Source organism: Erithacus rubecula, assembly GCF_903797595.1.
Source record: "Erithacus rubecula genome assembly, contig: scaffold_600_arrow_ctg1, whole genome shotgun sequence".
Taxonomy (NCBI): domain Eukaryota; kingdom Metazoa; phylum Chordata; class Aves; order Passeriformes; family Muscicapidae; genus Erithacus; species Erithacus rubecula.
This window is the reverse complement of record NW_027635738.1, coordinates 5,415-11,218: the sequence shown is the minus strand read 5'-3', so window position 1 is coordinate 11,218 and position 5,804 is coordinate 5,415. Positions and strand designations below refer to the sequence as shown.

General features: G+C 44.4%; 1 long non-coding RNA gene across 1 annotated transcript; it reads left to right on the top strand.

Moving 5' to 3' along the window:
• Nucleotides 1-3,524: 3,524 nt before the first annotated feature.
• LOC306816448 lies at nt 3,525-5,247 on the top strand. Its single transcript, XR_013777670.1, has 3 exons — nt 3,525-3,616; nt 4,637-4,761; nt 5,174-5,247. It is a non-coding gene; the product is annotated as an uncharacterized lncRNA (long non-coding RNA).
• Nucleotides 5,248-5,804: the final 557 nt, after the last annotated feature.

The window sequence follows — 5,804 nt, the reverse complement described above, 5'->3', positions numbered from 1 at the left end:
TCCGCGGCTGCAGCGAGAGCGGAGGTGTCACAGCCTTTAGCGAGTGCTGATCCACACTGGTTGGAACTCACACCTGCTGCTCAAGAGACTGATCCACACCTGAGTGGAGGTAAATATTTACAGCTCTGTGCAGAAAGGGGGGGCTCAGTGATCAATTCACAAAGTCAGCACCAGAAGCACCGGAATGTTTCAGTATTTATATGTTTTAGCCAGCAAAGATATTCACGTTCATTGACTGTAGGTTACGGTATTCTCTTCATAATCAGCATTCTGTCTGCTGTTGGGTACAGATCTTCTTGCTTCTCATGCTAATTACTCTGCATGCTCAGTCTCTCTCTTCTACTTAGAGAAAAATTTCTTGAGTGGGTTGCTATGGTCTGCCCCTGCTGGAATGACATTTTACCCAACAGAGCTGATTCAACACAGTTGCTGCATTGGCTTTATTCATTTGGGTCTTGTCTTTGGGGTTTTTCCAAATGTCCTTGTGCAATTCTGAATTCTTTGTGTCCACCATTCAAGGTGCATTCACCTTCCCAAGCCTTGCTAACCTCCCCTAGGTCTGAGGCCACTGAAGCCTATCAAGCCCCACACATGAATAAGGCAATTCAGCCAACAAGTAACCTGCCTTTCCAAGGCCAGGCCATCGCTTGGAGCTTGTTGGCTGCTTCTTGTTTCATGGAGAAAATGTCTGTTTCTGTTAATGAGCCTTGAAAGCCAGAAAGGCCAAACAACAAAGAGCACATATTTTCCTAGCACATATTGCCCATGTTACAGATGTTGCTGCAGGATCAGTGTGTGTGTGGCAGCGGATCAGCCGAGGCAGGGCGGGATGGCGGAGCTGCGGGCCTGGGCACGATCCACTGTGCTCCGCAGGGCCCAGCCCGCTCTGCATCCCGCAGAGCCCCCACGGCCGCTGCCATGCCCCTCAGGGGGACCCAGAGGGGCAGCACCAGCAGCTGAGGGGCTGTGCCGGGCTCTGGGGTCGGCTCTGGGTCAGGGCTTGGCCATGGTGCTGGTGCCAGGTGCTGCTGACCCTGCGGGACCAGCTGGGCAGGGCTGGGCCCCACTGGTGCCCCACGGCCCCTTTGAGGCAGCCCCGGGGGAAGCGACTCCCAGGGATGACACTGAGGAGCTGCCAGTGCAAGGGGGAGATTCCCCCTGCTCTGACACCACTCAATTCATGCTCTGGGAATGGCTCTTGCTCAAAATGAGTGCACTCCTCATTGCTCCATATTTAGACCAGGGTCACCAAGAATGTAAGGATAAATGAAACCCAGGAGCAGTTATTTTTTTAGTATTGGAAGTAGACGTTATTATATTTCCAGCTCTGCTGCATAGGGGAGAGCTCCAGCCACATACATGCCACTTTCTAAGCATTTACACTTACTGATATATTTTCAGTAAACATAGAAATTCCTGTCCATTGGTTCTAAATGATACACACTCCTCATTTACTACTTATTGTTCTCTCTTGTATTGGATGTTGATTTCTCCCTTCTCATGCAAATTAGTCCCTTTTTTTCAGTCTGTTTTCATTTTTTTTTCCCCACAAAAGTTCTTTTGACCTGTGAGGCTGAAATGTCTTTATTAGTTTCTTCTTTATGTTCTGGCCATTCCAATGTGTTCTTGGAGGGCTTGAAGTTTAGATTCAAGGTATCCAGATTTTGAAGCCTTCAGGCTTTGTTTATCTAATGTTATCAGGGTTAGTTTAGAAAAATGAAAAACTTTGGGCATCTAACAATCCAAGTCTGACAATAGATTGCCAAAAGACACCTAGCTACATACTTTGTAAGGCAGAAAATTACAATGGTTAAGATGAACACACTGCCTATGATTAATTAAACAATTAATTGCAAATTTATTTAAATTCAGTAACCAGGAGAAAATGTAGGCTAAACAAGCAATAAAAAGCTGCATAATAATCCAAGTTGATGTGTTTGGCACCTTATGTGATTTGTTCCCATTCTTTTATAAATGCACGGATGCTCTTAGAGCAAACTCATTCATGAAGCTGACATAAAAGGATGCAAAGTTCAGGTGACTCCCAGTTCCCCTTCATGCCCAGTCCCTGTCCTAAGCTCTGCCACTGCTGATGACTGAAACAGAAACATTAGTGGAATTGTGCTGAGGCAGCACTTCGTGCAAATGACACTCTCACAAGCACAAGTCACAAGTGACATTCTCACAAGCAAAAATTGAGGGATTTCTAGAAGACTGTTGAATATTTCTTTTGTGATCTTTGCAAGTGAATACTTCAATTACATTAAAAGTTCAGGCAAATTACAGATGAATACCTTTTTAGCTTCCCTGCCAGCCACTTTTGTTTTCAGAATGAAGCAGTTGGATGGCAGTAGGTTGTTTTTGTTAAAAAGTATGCTTATGCCAGTAGACATTGTAGCGATGTTTGAGCTCCAAGGTGGCACATTCTAGACTAAATAATGAGTTCAGGACACAATCCAAATTTTGTTACATCTGAGTAACCTGAGGTAAACTGTTTCCATTTCACACCTATGCAAACAATTGCATCTAGAGCTGAGGAAAACACAAAGGGTTTTGGTGCCTGTTCGAGTCAAAATTCAGCTTTTGCAGTTGAAATTCTTCTTGGAGCTCACTCCAGTATGTGCTTCCTTAGTACCAGATAAATCCCAGCCTGGAGTGCTGCCCAAACCTTGTGATCTTTTTGGGACCCACTCTCACCTGGTTTGTCAGCTGAGCTCTGGCCAATTCAGTTGTACTCAGGCATTGGATTTCAACAGAAACCCTTGCCTATAAATTCCAGGAATTGGGAAAGAATGGCTTTCTCCTTGAACTCTTGGCTGCATTGGAGGCTCAGTGATGGTCACTCACTGAAAGTGCAGCTCTTGCTCTGCCTTAGCTTAGTGAAGAGAATTTTAAGGTGACAGTGTTGTGTCTTTTTGGAGAGACAAAACTAAACTTGCAAATTTCTCATTAGGGATGTGCAGTTTCATATGTGAATTATAATTTCTGTGATTCTTGGTGAGAGTTTACATAGATCCTAAGGGAATACTTCACATTCAGCAATTGGGATTGAAGAGTGGCAGTAGTGAGACAATTGTGGAACTGGGGCTGGCAAATTTTGCTTTGGCCTGGCACAGAGGAACTCAGGTGAGACAGGTCTGGTTGCTGGTAGGGTAGAGGGTGCCCTTGCAACCTGCTCCACGTAGTGGAGATTGAGGGATTGAGCTTTGTTACAGAATCAGAGAATATTCTGACCTCACAGTGATCCACAAGGATATGCAAGTTCAGCTGCGTCTCAAAGAATTCCATCATAATTTTAAATCAGCTTGCTTGCCTTCTCCCAAACTCCCCTTATGAAATTTCTTTTTCTGTTTTCGTTTCCTTTGGAAAACAAGTAGACATCATAAGAGCCCAACCAAACATTTCACATTGTGCACCTGAGAAGAAGAAAACAGCCATGAAGCCAGCAGAGAGTGAAGAGAGTCCTTGCACTGCTGTTTATCGCCGACCCTACAGGGACAGGGTGATCCATTTGCTTGCTCTGAGGACGTACAAGAAGCCAGAGTTACTTGCCCGCTTGCAGAGAGATGGAGTCATGCAAAAGGACAAGGGAACCCTTGGAAAGATCCTCCAGCAGGTGAGATTGTGCAGTTTGGCTCCAGCAATTTTCTTCTGCCATGTTGTTCTTTTATCCTTAATTTTACTTGTTCCTCCACTGTTTAAATAAGAAACTTTCCTTTTAAAATATTTCCTGTTCAACATGGCTGTTGTTGAATTATGCAAACATTCATATATCATCAGAATATTTCCTCTTTTGCTATGAGCAACGTCCGGGGGGATAATTCTGATGGACACAGTTTTGGATGCACAGAGTTGCTTCTTAAATGGATTCACATACTTGCTTCCCTTCCCAACACAATATTAGTTGTGCTTTTAAGACATGAATTCTTGATTCTGGGTATATTTGCTACTTTGCAGTTTTTATAATGAGAGACAGACATCAACAGAGACCACCAGAGCAATATCAGTGTTTACTATGTTTTCAAAGAAAGAAAAAGGGCAGATTTTGAGAGATGATGGTGGTGTGTTGTTGAGTTATTTAATGTGTTGTAGCAGTCAAATTGATGGAGATTTTCCTGTCTCCATCTCAGCAGGAACTCTCAGCAGTGTCAGGTGATGAAGTCTAAACCAGCACACTTCATATCAGTGGTCTTGAGGTTTTACTACCTCATTTTACCTTTTTGAGTAGATTTTGTATTTGTCTTGAGAAAGATATGAACCTCATTTACTGTCAAAGGAATAGAACAAGAGAAGAGCATGACTTTCTTATAGAAATACTCTGCAGGAATGAACCCTGGCTCTGCCACATGAAGAGGGAGGGACTCTGGGCCTGACCACCTCTCCTTACACATTGTGGCACTAAATGTTGTTTTGAAAGGAACACTTATGAAATGTGAATACTCACTTGTTTCCAATCAGTGATACTTTGATTCAGCTAAAAACTCATGTGATAGAGGAATAAATCCTCTCTGTGTCAAAGGATATTGTTCAGTTCCAGTTGGGTGAACACAAAGAGGTGTTCAGAACTAGTTGGATTTCTGTAGTTTGCATTTAGCAACCATAATAAAGGTATGTTTTTTGAAATGTCTACCTGTAGGTAGCCAACCTGAATCTAAAGGATAATTCCTTCAGTCTGAAGGAACATCTATTTCAAACCCTTCAGACTGATTGGCCTGGCTACACTGAAATGGATAGGGAGAAGTTGAAGGTGATACTTGCTAGGTAAGTTCAGTCTTTAGAGGAAGGAGAAGAGACTCTTCAGAACAAACACCCTGGGAGATGAAGCCTCACTTGTTAGAATATGCTGAGTCAGCAGCAACCCATCAGGGTCCTGCAGTCCAACTCCCTGGCCCTGCACAGGACACCACAAGAATCACACCCTGTGCCCAAGACTGTTGTCCAAATGCTTCTTGAGCTCCTGCTACAGTGACCAGGGGCCACAAGAGCCTGTTCCAGAGCTTGGGCACTCTCTGGGGCAAGAATGTTTTCCTGATATCCGGCCTAAAGCTCCCTCAAATCAGCTTCATGCTGTTTCCTTGGTCCTGACACTGAATGTCTGTACAACCTGAAACAAAAGAACTATGACTGTTGATATTCAGGCCTTGAAACATGAAATGTTTCACCATCCTCACAGCAAATCAACTCCATCTCAGAACCCCACCAGCACCAGGCAAGCACCATCTCCAGGACCTTCTGAGACACATGCTCCAGCAAGACCTGCTCAGGTATTTGCTGCATTTTTAACATTCTCTATTGTGTATTAAGATTTGGCCCTCTGCTGATGGTGTAAAAGCTGTGATGTGACCAAGCCAAAGCATGTTGTGCCTCAGGCATTCTGACTGCTTTGGCAGGAAGGTTGTGATCAGAAGAGAGGATCCTGCACGGGTGCAGCAGCACTGTCCTGAGCCAACTTTCTGCTCTGCCTGGAGACTTGAGCTCAGTCCCTGATCTCAACTCATTCCCTGCAGAAGGACTCAAAGGGCTGGCTCTGCATGCATGACAAAACTGGGACAAAAGACTACTGTACATAAGAGGCTGCTGTACATAAAAGGGTGGGGCAGATGGGGCCCTCTGGCTTCCTTTTACCTCTCTCTTGCTTTCATTCTCATTTTTTACTCCAGATCTACACTATCCATGTGAAAGGACCAGCACAGGTTCTAGAGAAGTGTGATATTCCCTCACTCCCTTCTCTGCCTTAATTTCTCTCCTCCTTTGCCCTGCTGGGAACAGCATGGCTGTCCTGTTCTACTCAATCCTCAGTCCTG